Source organism: Anomaloglossus baeobatrachus, chromosome 10, assembly GCF_048569485.1.
Source record: "Anomaloglossus baeobatrachus isolate aAnoBae1 chromosome 10, aAnoBae1.hap1, whole genome shotgun sequence".
NCBI classification, from domain to species: Eukaryota; Metazoa; Chordata; class Amphibia; order Anura; family Aromobatidae; genus Anomaloglossus; species Anomaloglossus baeobatrachus.
Window position 1 is genome coordinate 206,822,666 of NC_134362.1, and position 16,609 is coordinate 206,839,274.

Here is a 16,609-nt window from a genome sequence, read left to right on the forward strand (position 1 = left end):
AGCAGCTGCTGCAGCGTCCGGGAAGAAGGCGCTCCATGCACAGTCCCCATGGGGACACAGAGTACCTTATAGATGCAGGGCCCGGTCCCTGAGAATGATTAGACTCCTGTCCGGCAGATTCCCACAGGGGCTGCGGAGGGAGCCTGGTCCCAGTGAATGGATGACCGGTCAGGATCCCACTTCTCCCAGAGCCACTAAGGGATGGTGAAGGAAAACGGCATGAGGCTCCGGCCTTTGTACCCGCAATGGGTACCTCAACCTTAACAGCACCGCCGACATAGTGGGGTGAGAAGGGAACATGCCGGGGGCCCCGTGGGGGTCCTCTTTTCTTCCAACCGATATAACTAATCTGAGAATGCATGAGTGGATGTGTGCCTCCTTCCACACAAAGCATAAAACTGAGGAGCCCGTGATGCACGGGAGGGTGTATAGGCAGAGGGGAGGGGTTACACTTTTTAAAGTGTAATACTTTGTGTGGCCTCCGGAGGCAGAAGCTATACACCCAATTGTCTGGGTCTCCCAATGGAGCGACAAAGAAATACGGTATATATCTTATACAGTGCATCCACATTAGTACTCAAATAATTAACATCTACAAGTAGAATAAATATTAAACAGTCATGAATACACCACAAGGTAAGTAAACTCCCACATCTAACGCAATATTACCGGTAATTAGATATTAAATAAATTGCACAAGCAACAATCTAAGCTTGAAAAATATAAAATGTAATATCACAACTCTTTCCCATAAATTGATTAATTTAATTGATATATTTCACAATACTGTATATGAAACAATTGGTATTATATAGATATCAAAAATATATTTCTCTATTTAAAAAATAGCATAGATATAAACAAAGCAATATAATATACGATATTATACCAAAATAAAATATTTGGTATAATATACTCATTTTTCTTGCGTCTGGTTAATTAAGTATATTGAGTTAGGATACTGTAATGATGATGATGGGAAATTGAATTTTTTTGACATGTAATCCTATAACATAGACATTGTTCACAAAGGCATAGGTAACGCTCCGATTCTTGGACCAGACTATTTAATACTAAATCACCCATGAAAGAATAGGACCAAGCTCACAGAAAAAATAAAGCAAGAATGTAAGAATAAGCTTTATGTTTTCTGGCGAGTCCATTCTCAATGGAGATCCGGATGGTATAACGCGTGTCTGGTCCCTGTTCCAGCTCCACTTTCTTTTATGCCTTTTGAACTCCAAATTGATAAGATTTGTTCTACGAGCTCTCGGGTGGAAATCAATACAGCGCAGCCTTGTATGGTGTACTCAGGGCTTCTGCTTTATTAATGGTCACTGAAAAAGCAAAAGTCCCTCCGAAATAAGAGCCAAAAGGGACTAAAGGGGCAGGAACAGAGATGTGAGACTTCAGTGTTGTTTGATCACCATGATACAGGAGTTATAAGACAAGATGGATACCACAAACATGAAATGAACACAGACCCGTGCTATCCTTGTGTGAGATCACAGACAGAGTGGCTTTGTGGAAGGAGCAGAGTCTCTAATATACAGAGTATTTTAGCAGAAGGGTTTTTCTGATATTGTGGAAGGCCACTGGTATTTTAGGGGATAACTGTAGGGTGTCAGTGATCTGTCGACTCGAATTATATCATAGTGGCTCAATGTACACAAAAAAGTTTAAGGTTAATCAAAAAGTGAAAAAATTACTGCATGGTTGTGATTTCGGGGTACACCACACCTCGGCCCCCTCCTCATATTGTGCGTTTTCTTCTCTCCGATGTAGAAACTTCTTGGTTCGGTGCGATCACCGCCATCCACGGTCTAGGAGCCGATTTTCTTTGGAAGGATCTCGGTCCAGAATCTGAACTTTTCCTCCTTCAGTTTTGAAGACGATTTCTGCTTCAAATTGATCTGTAGGTAGCGCTCGTCTGCGCCGTACTCCGGCCATGTTGTCAGACCGGGAGAATTGGGGTCCCTGCAGTAAACAATATGACGTGATTATTATTATTGGGCGGGATATTGAGGGGACAACGCTGCAGCCAATGTGCAGTTATTCTTGTCTAGTGTATGATCTTACCCGCTACGAGCGAAGTTTGCCCAGTATTTCATCATGGTTCTGGCCAGGACTTTCTCTTCTTGGGTCGCATGTCCTGAAAAAGAAAACATCAGTGACCGAGGCCGGGTACATGAAGGGATAAAGGATTCATCCCAAATAGGGCAATTTTGTGATAAAAAAAGTACACAATAAACACAGTAGGCTTCATTTTTGCCGTATTCCTCTGTATAGTAAACATGCGGAGCTCTCAGCCGGATACTGGATAACACCGAGGTTTGTGTTTATTGACTCACCAGAGTATAACACGCCATCCCCCAGGAAGGGTCCTCCGGTCACAAAAACGAGCTCGTCGCCGTGATCGGCCTTCACAAAGTTTGGTCTCACATCAGCTAGTAAGCTCGGGGGGTGCTGATACTCATATAAATACACAGGGAGCCCCATATCTAAGGAGAAATAAGACCAAGAGTCGTGTGTCCGCATCATGACATTGTATAATCTGTGATATGTCACTAGTGATGATGCTCGGCCGCGTGTTGCTGCTGTTCCTACGTGAGATTGGGGACAGTCATCTCCTGGGCATCTTGGAGGTTTCGAGCCACTGAACAAAACAGGAGGTATCTGTGAGGGTCCTCAGCCAGCACGGCCGCCTGTACTGCTTGATACACTCCTGTTATTAAATTATATGGTCACTCATGGGGGTCAATATTTTTTTTTTACCTGAATATATATATTTCATGGCTGCAAAATGAGTTTACTGAGAATTCATCAGTGAGTTCATTCTGAGAGTAGTTCAGAGAAAACGAGCTCTGTCATCAGAAAGAGATCACTTATGGATTAAGGAAAGACAAACCCTGAAAGTGTCCACATTTTATATAAATAAAAGCGGAGTCGGCCCGGCCATGCAGCCATCATTTTTTTGCTCTTGCCCTGTATATGGCCAGACTGTGGATGATGCCACAGCAAAGCCTCTCTACTAAAAGGAATTGTCAGCAGGATTTTACCCCAAAACTATAAATACACGAGTCCAGCAATACATGACCAGTCTGTTCGTTCATTTTTGAGAAATTGTCATTTAAATTGGTGTAAAAATGAGGCTATTTGTAGATCTGAAGCCTCTGTCACTCCAGCTCTATTCCCCATTTAGCAGCGTCTCCTCCTGGTGCTTGACTGATGGCCCCTTTGCCTTATGTCACACAGGATAGAGGCTGTCAAACAGAAGGAGGCGGAGTTAGGTGAGTAATAGAGCTGGAGTGACGGAGGCTTCAGATCTTCAGCCTCATTTGCTTACCAATACAAGCACTAATTTCTCAGGAATGGAGGAGCGGACCAGCCATGTAAAGTTATTGCTGGACTTGTCTTGGAGAGTTACAAGTGCACATAAATAGTCTGACGGGTGAAATCCTTTTAACAGAGAACAATAGAGGAAAATAGGGGTTTTTTTGAGCCGCGCCAATGATCACTTCTCAGGTATTCAGATTAATGGATCTTTATTTTGCACAGGTCTACGCGTTTCTGGAGTCTCAGCTCCCTTCCTCAGGACCATCAGGCATAAGAACACATGAAATCCTGGTGATAGATTCACCTTATTAACATTAGCAACCAATTAAAATCTACAACTCCCAGCATGTCCTTGCAGTAAATAGGCTACAATGTGACGGGCTCGTACCTCGATGATATTTTGCAATTTTTAGAGTCGGCATAACGAACATGATATCGCCACATAATTCCTGGAATCTGTCGCGAATTTCCACTGGATCATTGGTGTCACCAAAATACTCATCAACAACGTGAGGAATGGCTTCTGGGCTCAGACCCTAAAAAATGGATAGTAAATATAATTTTTCACAGAAAACTAAGTGGATGATAAGAACATAAATGCTCCGTGTCCATCTTATCTCACCAGCATAGGAAGATTTTGGAGCGTCGTCACCACAGACTCCCGCGTCATTCCGGCTCTAACATCCGTTATGTTTAATAGCTAGATACAAAGATATATCATGTATCAAAACACAAAATAGCTTACAATATACCACAAAATTCCACGCCAGATGCATGCAGCTTAATGTTACCATTTTCTTACTCTGCACAGTACTTTATTCACTGGAGCAGAAGTTTGTGCTCCAGAGCTTTTAGTCCTACTGTTACTTATTATTTAATATTATAGCACCATTTATTCCATGGCACTTTACATGTGAAAAGGAGGGGGGCTTACTGTTGTGCTCAAAAATTTACATACCCCAGTAGATTTTTTTTCTTACTTGGCCTTTTTTTCAGAGGATATGAATGATAACACACAATCTTTTTTTCCGCTCATGGTTAGTGGTCGGGTGAAGCCATTTATTGTGTTTTCTCTTTATAAATCATAATGACAACCAAAAACATCCAAATAACCCTGATCAAAAGTTCTCATCCCCCAGTTCTTAATACCGTGTCTTGCCCCCTCTAACATCAATGACAGCTTGACGTCTTTTGTGGTAGTTGTAGATGAGGCTCTATATTTTCTCAGTTGGTAAAGCCGCCCATTCTTCTTGGTCAGATGGTAAAGCTGCCCATTCTTCTTGGTCAGATGATAACGATAACCAAAAACATCCAAATGACGCTGATGAAACGTTCTCACACCCTGGTGATTTTGGCTGATAACATCCACAGAAGGTGACATAAATGGGTGTGAATGGCTAATAAAGGTAACATCCTCATCTGTGACCTGTTTGCTTGTAATCAGTGTGTGCATAAAAGCTGAGTCAGTTTCTGGGATCCAGACAGACTCTTGCATCTTTCATTCAGCCACTGACGTTTCTGGATTGTGAGTCATGAGGAAAGCAAAAGAATTGTCAAAGGATCTACGGGAAAAGATAGTTGAACTTTATAAAAGAGGAAAGGGATACAAAAAGATGTTCAAGGAATTGATAATGCCAGTCAGCCGTGTTCAAACTGTGATAACAAATGGAAAATCAGGGGCTTTGTAAAAACCAAACCACGATCAGGTAGACCAACAAAAATAGAAGTTAGAACATACAACATACATGGGTTATCGAGCCGTGCCATAGTATGTACATGGATAGAGCCATATACAGAACATAAATGCAGAAAAAAGGAAGAAAAACTGTACAACGGCAATTTTGTGAAATTAGAAAATGAGTTTATTGAGTATTTAATATAAACAGGAAAATTGCATAAAAGGATTAAAAAAGACTTTGGTGAGAGGACCAGCAGGTGGCGTACTCACGCCACAGCTCAGTAGTATTGTAAGAAAAAATAGAGTGAAAGAGACATAAAATTGCAGCTAGACAAAAGCACCATACAAAAATGTCCACCAGCCACCACTTACAAAGTTAAATGTAAAAGGCTACTGCCACATACCATAGAGATTAGGTATCCAAGGTAAAAAATGGTGGTATTTGGAGGACATCAAGCAGGTGCAATTGAAAAAAAGCAAAAAAACAAAAAAACTCTCAAATTCAGTAATAATATAACATATAGCTGAGTCGTGGAGTGAGGATACAAGAAACCCCGACCTATAGGTTTCAACCTAATGCCTTCTTACGGGGGTCAAAAAATGTTGGCCACAACTGCCAGGAAAATTGTTCGGGATGAAAAGAAAAACCCACAAATAACATCAGCTGAAATTCAGGACTCACTGAAAACTAGCGGTGCGGCTGCTTCAAGATGCACAATAAGGAGGCACTTGAAGAAAAATTGGCTGCATGGTCGAGTCACCAGAAGAAAGCCATTACTGTGCAAATGCCACAAAGCATCTCACCTACAATACTCCAAACAGCCCAGAGACAAGCCTCCAAACTTCTGGAACAAGGGAATTTGGAGTGATGAGACCAAAATCAAACTTTTTGGCCACAACCATAAACGTTACATTTGGAGAGGTGTCAACAAGGCCTATGATGAAAGGAACACCATTCCTACTATCAAGCACAGAGGTGGATCACTGATGATGTGGGGATGTGTGAGCTATAAAGGCACAGGAATCTTGGGTAAAGTTGAAGGAAAGATGAATGCAGCGTGTTATCAGCAAATACTGGAGGCAAATTTACACTCATCGGCCCAGAAGCTGCGCATGGGACGTACTTGGACGTTCTAACATGACAACGATTGAAAACAGAAAACCAAGTCGACCTATCATTGGCTACAGCAGAACAAAGTGAAGGTTCTGGAGTGGCCATCTCAGTCTCCTGACCTCAATATCATTGAACCGCTCTGGGGAAAACTTAAGCAAAGCGCAGTTCATGCAAGAAACCCAAGGAATTTACAGGAAATGGAGGCACCAAGAAGAACAGGTGGCTTTACCATCTGACCAAGAAGAATGGGCAGCTTTACCATATGCCAAGAAGAATGGGCAGCTTTGCCATCTGAGTAAATAAAGAGCATGATCCACAACTACCACAAAACACTTTAAGCTGTCATTGATGTTAGAGTGGGCAATACGCAGTATTAAGAACTGGGGGATGTGAACTTTTCATCAGGGACATGTGGATGTTTTTGGTTGTCATTATGATTTAATAAGAGAAAACACAGTAGTGACAATAAATGGCTTCACCCAACCATTAACCATGAATGCAAAAAAAGATTGTGCGTTATCATTCATATTCTCTGAAAGAAGGCCAAGAAAGCAAAGGCCAAGAAAGCAAAAAAAAATCTGCTGGGGTGTGTAAACTTTTGAGCACAACTGTACATAGACAAGTACAATAATCATGAATACAAGGCACAGATTGGTACAAGAGCAGTAAGACCCTGCCCGCAAGAGCTCACAATCTACAAGGGAACATAAAGAGTTATTCCCATCTCCAAGATCCTATCACAATATGTAGTAGGTTTATTAATATTAATAATAATATTAGCAATTACCTCCAATTACAAATGTAGTATAGTTCTTCTGATTCACTATGTCTCTTACCTCATGTGCAGGGCATTGCAGGTTCTTTGGTTATCTATGGTTATGACTATACATAAAGTGACAGTTAGTTGCTAGTGGATATAACCATGGATACCTAAGGTATTATTATTATACCTACATATTGGGATAGGATTTTGGAGATTGGAATACCCCTTTAAGGTGGGAAGCTGCTGCCATAGTCAGTCATACTGACAGGCATGGATAGCTGTCACCCACCGGAGTACCACCATACATGCACAGACTCTGACGCGAACTTTCCAATTCTCCCGTAAATCACGGAAGAGCTGACAAGCGTCCAGGGCGCTGTGAAAACTACAGAAAGGAAACAAATGTTGAAGGTTTCTTGTGTATGGGGGTGAAATGCTCCGTCGTGGAGTGATAGCACCCAATCAAGCATTCAGGGTGCAGAGAGCAGGGACAGAGACCGCGTACTGAAAAGGACATTTTTGGCGACATGCTGCATGTGGCACAATCGACAGGCACCTGGACAGGTATACTCTCACCTGTATATGCCCTGTGGCACTTACAGGACCCCTTTGGATCCGGAATGGGGACCATAATAAATGGCGGGCGTCGCCTTCCCTGCTCCCCCCCCCAAAGCACAGCTGATTTATTAGACTGTCTTTACGGAGGGGGAGAGGGTGTGAAGAAAAAAGAAATGCTGGCAGGCATGGCCCTGGTGGTGGGGGCCCTTTTGGTGGTGGCCCCGGGGCTGGAGACCCGCCTGCCCCGCACCTCCAGAAGGAAGTCGGCATTGCTAAATTCGGTTTCCACTTTTCTCTGTATTTGTGACCCCTTTCCTTGGTCTTTATAACATATATGGCTGCCATTATGTGGTGTGCTGGTATAAATATCCACCTACCGATAGAGATGTCCAACCGAACTCCTGATTATTCATCCCCATGAGGAACGGGACCCGGTTACTTTCCTTGTTAGCCAACATCGTCATCGGTGGTTTCGGTAGAAAAACACCGTCCACAGAGGCAGGAAGAAACAGCATGCCCTGCAGAGACAGGCAGCACATGAGACAGAATATTGTGATGGATCAGTGGGTAAGTGCACCCAGATGAGAGACAGATAAATTATACATTACACTATAGCACCGATGCCCTCGTGCACTGAATATCACAGATTCCCGACATCCACCACAACAAAAATCTATAAATAACCCATTTCTTGCCTCGGCCAATTTTCATTTTTACGCTTTTGCTTTTTCCCCTGCATCTAAGAACCGGCTTGTTGTCTGCAGGAGGAGTTGTCGTTTTGAATGACACTATTCATATAAAGAAAAAACAGGGAAAAAGTTCCAAATGTGATAAAAAAAAAAAAAAAGAAAAGAAGAAATTCCATCATTGTTTTTTGTTCAGACCGGATAACGTGATTCTCCAGGTCCGTAAAATGACAGTGACACCAAAGTTGTAGTGTTTGTTTTTTTCTATTAAGTAGTGAAAAAAATACTGAATTTTGTAAATAACAAAAATTTGGTTTGTGTCGCCATTTTCCAAGTAGGTAAGGTTTTCATTAATGGAGCTCTGTATGGACTTGTTCTTCCCCACAGTGATCTGCACGGTTATTTGCACATAGTTTGGTACATACAATCTTTTCATCACTTTTTATTGCATTTTTTAAAAGGAGCTGCAGCAATTAAAAAAAAAAAATACAGAATTTTGTAAATAACAAAAATTTGGATTGTGTCGCCATTTTCCAAGTATGTAAATTTTTCATTAATGGAGCACTGTATGGACTTGTTTTTTTCCCCCACAGTGATCTGTACGGTTATTGCACATAGTTTGGTCCAATCTTTTAATTACTTTATATTGCATTTTTTCTAAAGGCAATAAAAATCCACAATTGGAGCTTATTGGTTTCTTTTTTTTTTTAAACTCGTTTTATTGAAAGTTAAGTAAATCATTACATTAGAGAATAAGTCAGCAAATTGTACAGTAAAAAAGATTACATGTAAACTGGTTGATAATCAGGTTAATAAAGCAACAACAATCAAGTCAACGTCTATTACTTTCAGCATGGTCATAGTACATCAATCATAACAAAGGTGTCAGCTCGCAAGACACATCCATCTTGAGGCAAAAAGCCCATATTGTCAAGGAGAGTGTAACCCAGGTTCCAGGGATCCCATGATATCCCTGATGTAGTGTATCATGTATCACATGTGTCTCCTTTCCGCCTACCGGGGCACTATTGGCTATTATTGCGATAATATCGATTGTAGGTTATCAGCCAGAGAACCGGGTGATCCTCCAGTCAATGGTGATCCCATCCATCTACCCCATATTTTGGCGAATTTATTTAAAGAGCCTCTTGTCTTATAAACAAACTGTTCAGATGGAATTATAGAATTTACCAAAGCAATCCAAGAGGCTCTAGTTGGGGGATGATTGCTCATCCAATTTAATATAATGCCCTTCCGGGCCAGAAAAAGGACCTTCTTTATTAATAGATTCTCATCTTGGGACCAGGAGTGTACATCTACCACCCCAAATAGACACAGGATTGGGCACATAGCAACCGTTTTTTGAAGTATGGCGGTAAGAGTCATTACAATCTCACTCCAATAGGAGAGAATGACTCGGCAATCCCATATCATGTGCCAGAAATCCGCACCGTCTCTCCCGCATCTCGGACAGCCCATCCCCACCGATTTATTCGTCTTTTTCATCTTGTTTAGTCTCTGTGGAGTGATATAACTTTGGTGTATTATATATAACTGAATCAGTCTATTATTAACTGCAGGAGAGACCAGCGTGTGGGATTCGACAATGTCGTCCCACACTACGTCATCAATTTCAAGGATCCTGGCACTCCACCTCACACGGACAGAAAGAGGACTGTTCATGGCCTTGGCCCGAATGAGGGAGGAGTATAGTTTAGAAATAAGACCACCAGGGCCCTGTGATTTAATAATTCCAATGACTGGGAAGGAAGAGAATCTAACCCCACGGCCAGAGAACTGAGCTCGAAAGGCGTGCCTACTCTGGAGATACTGAAACCCATGAGATTCCGGCAAATCGAATTCTGTCCGCAGTTGCGCAAAGGGGCGGAGTTCACCATCCCGGACCAGTGATCCCAGGGAGACTATTCCGCGATTCCTCCATTCACCAAACCCTGGCAACCCACAAAAATGTGGAAGGTCCAGGTTATCCCATATGGGCGTCTCAGTTGGTACATCATGAAATCCGAAGACGGCTTTAGCCTCTTTCCAGATCCTGGCCCCCAATTTGTGCATCGGGAGGACACGACCCTCAGGGGCCCTCCTGTGATCCGTCAGTAACGGCCACAGGAGATCCACACCTGTGAATTCTGCCAGGAGTCCCTCCGGAGAACCCCCAACCCCGGGGAGAGTCCATTGACCCAGATATTTCAACTGTCCGGCCAGGTAGTAAAAATAAAGATCAGGAAGGGCCATACCCCCCATATCCTTGGGTCTTTGTAATTTGGCCAATTGGACCCTTGATCTGGATAAGCCCCAGACAAAGGTGATCATTAAAGATTCCAGGGACCGAAAGAAAGAGCGGGGAATCCGTACAAATACATGGTGGGTAACAAAGAGACACTTTGGTTGCACTATCATTTTAAGGAGGTTAATCCTTCCTGCCACTGATAGCGGGAGTTGGCTCCATCTATTAAATTTCTCTCCGAAATATGATAATAAGGGGACTATATTTCTCGCTATCATCTCCGAAGGGCTTCCCGCCAGTATAATTCCGAGATATTTAAAATGATCCACCACCGGAAACCTACATATGCGGTCGTGCACCAGATCCTCTCTGTTCCGAGACAGAAAGAGGAGGTACGACTTTGACCAGTTTATTGACAGACCGGAGAACTCCCCAAATCGATCAATCAATTGCACGGCTCTAGGAATGGAGGAATCCGGGTCAGATGCAAACAGTAACAAGTCGTCTGCGTACAAAGACAAACGTTCATCTCCCTTACGGTGTCTCACCCCCCGGTAAACTGGGTCCGTTCGAATGCGCACCGCCAGCGGTTCCATGGCAAGGGTGAACAGGAGAGGGGATAGGGGACATCCCTGTCTGGTTCCCCTCCCCAAAGGGAAAGTTTCCGACACACCGCCACCCACCTGAATGTTAGCAGATGGAGCTTTATATATAATCTCAATCCATCTGATAAATTCGTTGCCGAAACCAAATGCTCGCAGCACCTCCAGCAGGTATGGCCATTCTATAGAGTCGAAGGCTTTGGCCGCATCCAGGGAGACCAGAGCCCAATCCTCCTCTAACTTGGTGCCCATCTGTAAGACCACCTGCGCCCTCCTCAGATTATCCGAGGTACTCCTACCCGGGATGAATCCCGACTGATCCTCATGTACTATAGAGGAGATCACTTTATTGAGTCTAGTTGCTAGAATTTTGGTGAGAATTTTGTAATCAGAGTTCAACAAAGATATCGGCCTGTACGAGCCACAATCCAATGGATCCTTATCTGGTTTCAATAGTAGGACGATGGTTGCCTCATAAAAGGAATCAGGCAACCGTCCCTTACGGAACGAAGCCTCAACCGTTTCTTATTGGTTTCTTTATTGTGAATTTTATTATTTATTATCTTACAGGTCAAATACTTTGATATTTTGACACCTTGGACTTTAGCAGACGAGGTGACACCGATGATTATTATATTTATCTCTTTTACTTTATAACCAGGAAAATGGGTGAAGGGGGATATAAATTTTTATGCTTTGGAGATTTTTTTTTTAATAATGTTTTCTAAACTGTTTATATTTACTGTACACTTTATTTTTTACTTCCTCCGAGGGTTTTGTACCTTTGACTGCCTGATCGCTTTATCTATATACTGCAATAATTCAGTATTACAGTATACAGTGAAAATCTAGGCCTCTTATGAAGCCCAACTTGTGCCAGAGATTTACAGGAGCATTCAAACCGGAGAAGAGAAGGAGTTAACGCCGCGCATCAGCCAAATGAAGGTGTAGAGATGTTGATGAATAAGAATCTTTTTTTATTTCATAGGTCTACGCATTTCGAGGTAGAAACCTCTTCCGCAGGACCAGGACAAAGCCATCAACAGGACAAAGATGCTTTGTTGATGTCCTGGTCCTGAGGAAGAGGTTTCTATCTCGAAACGCGTAGACCTATGAAATAAAAAAAGATTCTTATTCATCAACATCTCTACACCTTCATTTGGCTGATGCGCAGCGTTAACCCCCTTCTCTTCTCCGGTTTGAACGATCATCCACATGGGGCTGCGGCAGACGCCATTATCTCATGCTAATCAGTGGTTGTGACTTTCACAACCACATTAAACGAGTGTATATTTTTTTATATATACCACTTCTGTCATCTGGTGTTACCCTATCAGTGCTTCTTTTTTCTAGCTTTATCACTAGAGATTTACAGGAGAAATAGGATGGTGATGAGGGGTGGGGGGTCTTCAGAAGACCCCAGGCTGTTACAGCAATCCATGGACACCAGAGATCATTTCATAGGAATGGGGTCAATACGTGGGAACGTGGGACTTGTATGCCTCTGTCAGAGAGAAACCGCTGCACTTAAGTGGTTAGGCAGCAGCGCTCAGAGCTCGCTCTGATCTGTGCTGTCAGATGAAGGTGCCGGCTGTACAGCACAACCGGCATCTGTCTGCTCCTGAGCCCGCTCTATACACTCCCACTGGTGCCGACACTAACAATATACACAATATACATCACAACATTTCTACATGATTCAGATTACCCCAATAATGATCCTGGCAGAGAAATAGCTATGAAATAAAAAAAACAGTAAACAACAGAAGGAAAAACCTTAATATACAAGAAAAGAAATGGAAATGAATAGAAATAGAGCGATTGGATATAAAATACTGTCCTAATAGTCCCCAGGCGGTGGTAATTTTTTAATGTGACACGACACTTACCATTTTTTTTGTAATAGAGTCCATTTCTCCCTCTGATTTCTTCTTCAGACAGTCGGCTATGGAGGCCGGATCACAGCCCGACAACTCGGATATTTTCTGCACAGAAAGAATGGATTTCTATCAATACAGTATATCAGATACAGACAGTTCAGGACTAGTTTGTTTGTGTTTCTTTTCTCCACTAAAAGGGGCACTCTGGAGAGAGAAAAAAAAACTATTTTACTGTCACTGCCCTCATATATAAAGACCCAAAAGGTCTTAAAGAATTAAACCAACGGCGTCCAAGGGGCAGCAATCATATAGCCGCTAAGATGGGGCAAAATGATAACTCGCTCAAAAGTCTAACTATCGCAATGGCTCTCAACAACCAGTGGAGGAGTAACTAGGGCCTCATTTATGAAAATTGCCTCACAGTAAGATCATACTGGTTTCCTATAGCCACTGCAGACATAACTGGAGCTTCATTTATATGAATTATCTCACGGTAAGATTGTTCTGGTTTCCTATAGCCACTGCAGACATAACTGGGGCCTCATTTATGAAGATTGCCTCACAGTAAGATTATTGAGGTTATCTATAGCTACGGCAGACATAACTCAGGCCTCATTTATATGAATTGCCTCACAGTAAGATCATTCTGGTTTCCTATAGCCACTGCAGAAGTAACTGGGGCCTCATTTATGAAGACTACCTCACAGCAAGATCGTTCTGGTTTCCTATAGCCACTGCAGAAGTAACTGGGGCCTCATTTATGAAGACTACCTCACATTAAGATTGTTCGGGTTGCCTATAGCCACTGCACAAGTAACTGGGGCCTCATTTATGACGATTGCCTCACAGTAAGATTGTTCGGGTTGTCTATAGTCACTGCAGAAGTAACTGGGGCCTCATTTATGAGAATTGCGTCACAGTAAGATCATATTGATTGCCTATGGCAACTAGAGTGCAGCCTTCATCTAAGACAACAAAACTGGAACAGTCTGACTTTGAGGCGGTTGTGAGGAGGTCTGAGATTTCGGATCCTTCAGGACATGTTCTGCTATATATATATATATATATATATATATATATATATATACATACAAACACAATTAGGTCCAGAAATCTTTGGCCAGTGACACAATTTTGGCGAGTTGGGCTCTGCATGCCACCACATTGGATTTGAAATGAAACCTCTACAACAGAATTCAAGTGCAGATTGTAACGTTTAATTTGAAGGTTTGAACAAAAATATCTGATAGAAATTGTAGGAATTGTCACATTTCTTTACAAACACTCCACATTTTAGGAGGTCAAAAGTAATTGGACAAATAAACCAAATATTTTGTTGCGAATCCTTTGGAGGCAATCACTGCCTTAAGTCTGGAACCCATGGACATCACCAAACGCTGGGTTTCCTCCTTCTTAATGCTTTGCCAGGCCTTTACAGCCGCAGCCTTCAGGTCTTGCTTGTTTGTGGGTCTTTCCGTCTTAAGTCTGGATTTGAGCAAGTGAAATGCATGCTCAATTGGGTTAAGATCTGGTGATTGACTTGGCCATTGCAGAATGTTCCACTTTTTTGCACTCATGAACTCCTGGGTAGCTTTGGCTGTATGCTTGGGGTCATTGTCCATCTGTACTATGAAGCGCCGTCTGATCAACTTTGCAGCATTTGGCTGAATCTGGGCTGAAAGTATATCCCGGTACACTTCAGAATTCATCCGGCTACTCTTGTCTGCTGTTATGTCATCAATAAACACAAGTGACCCAGTGCCATTGAAAGCCATGCATGCCCATGCCATCACGTTGCCTCCACCATGTTTTACAGAGGATGTGGTGTGCCTTGGATCATGTGCCGTTCCTTTTCTTCTCCAAACTTTTTTCTTCCCATCATTCTGGTACAGGTTGATCTTTGTCTCATCTGTCCATAGAATACTTTTCCAGAACTGAGCTGGCTTCATGAGGTGTTTTTCAGCAAATTTAACTCTGGCCTGTCTATTTTTGCAATTGATGAATGGTTTGCATCTAGATGTGAACCCTTTGTATTTACTTTCATGGAGTCTTCTCTTTACTGGTGACTTAGAGACAGATACACCTACTTCACTGAGAGTGTTCTGGACTTCAGTTGATGTTGTGAACGGGTTCTTCTTCACCAAAGAAAGTATGCGGCGATCATCCACCACTGTTGTCATCCATGGACGCCCAGGCCTTTTTGAGTTCCCAAGCTCACCAGTCAATTCCTTTTATCTCAGAATGTACCCGACTGTTGATTTTGCTACTCCAAGCATGTCTGCTATCTCTCTGATGGATTTTTTCTTTTTTTTTAGCCTCAGGATGTTCTGCTTCACCTCAATTGAGAGTTCCTTAGACCGCATGTTGTCTGGTCACAGCAACAGCTTCCAAATGCAAAACCACACACCTGTAATCAACCCCAGACCTTTTAACTACTTCATTGATTACAGGTTAACGAGGGAGACACCTTCAGAGTTAATTGCAGCCCTTAGAGTCCCTTGTCCAATTACTTTTGGTCCCTTTAAAAAGAGGAGGCTATGCATTACAGAGCTATGATTCCTAAACCCTTTCTCCGATTTGGATGTGAAAACTCTCATATTGCAGCTGGGAGTGTGCACTTTCAGCCCATATTATATATAGAATTGTATTTCTGAACATGTTTTTGTAAACAGCTAAAATAACAAAACTTGTGTCACTGTCCAAATATTTCTGAACCTAACTGTATATATATATATATATATATATATATATATATATATTAATTATATATATATATATATATTCATTCACCTATTAGATCTGTGATCAGTGTGAGTGGATTACTGAGGGTCATTATATAATCTTGGCAAGTGCAACCAACGATTTAGCGTATCATTTATTGATAGTGAAGCCGTGGGTGTTTTGCTAGTAAACTATATAGTAGAGATACACAATGCTGTTCCATAGCCTTACACTACCTGTAATTCGGGGGGTGATGGATCTGCACTTTGCTGCTCCTCCTCCCCTCTAGAAGGGCAGGAACAGTAGCAGAATTTTTTATCTCCCCGGAGTCCCCCTTTAATTTTGCCTTGTTTTTCGGTTTCTCAGTTTGGCTAAAACAGTAGCAAAATGAGGGTCAGAGGCCACAATTACAAAGGTTGTAACGTTTATTCGGTCGCACATCCCTCCCCCAACCTCTATTAATGTGTAACTGCTCAGACGGGTGTAAGGTCTATCTGGGTTCGGGGTTATAATTACATTTTGGAAGGGGCGGAGGTCTTCCGACGTGCTGGCCACTACGCTTGGCATGGCCACATTCCCGCTCTCTGCGATGGCGCGGTGGAACAGGCCTTTGGATAAAGGAGACACCACCTAGAAGAGGAGACAATTGTGGTTATTGTGTTTTTTATCCTGCGGATTAGACACATTTATTGTTCTTTATATATTTTTTACATAGTTTTTGGAGATTGATGTGTAATTTATCAATTAATATCATGGGAGAAAAAAAATTGTAAACTGAAAGTGAACTGCTCAAAAAGTATTTGCTTGTGTATTTGTTAGAATAGCAACTATGATCACATTATGGGGGGGCCATGGCCGGCGCACCATGCGAGCAGACGTGTTCCCTGTGAGCTCCGCTATATTTATCCTTGAAAGACCCCGTTGCAGGTGGTTTGAGACATTGCGCAGCTTCTTCTACACTCCGGCATTGATACTTGTCCACGAAGGAAAAAGTCTGGATATCCTCGATAATGGAAAAACAAGAAA

At 42.3% G+C, this 16,609-nt stretch overlaps 1 pseudogene; it reads right to left on the reverse strand.

Moving 5' to 3' along the window:
- Positions 1-1,337: 1,337 nt before the first annotated feature.
- The window catches only part of LOC142254861 (fatty acyl-CoA hydrolase precursor, medium chain-like), a 49,757-nt pseudogene continuing 34,485 nt past the window's right edge, over positions 1,338-16,609 (reverse strand).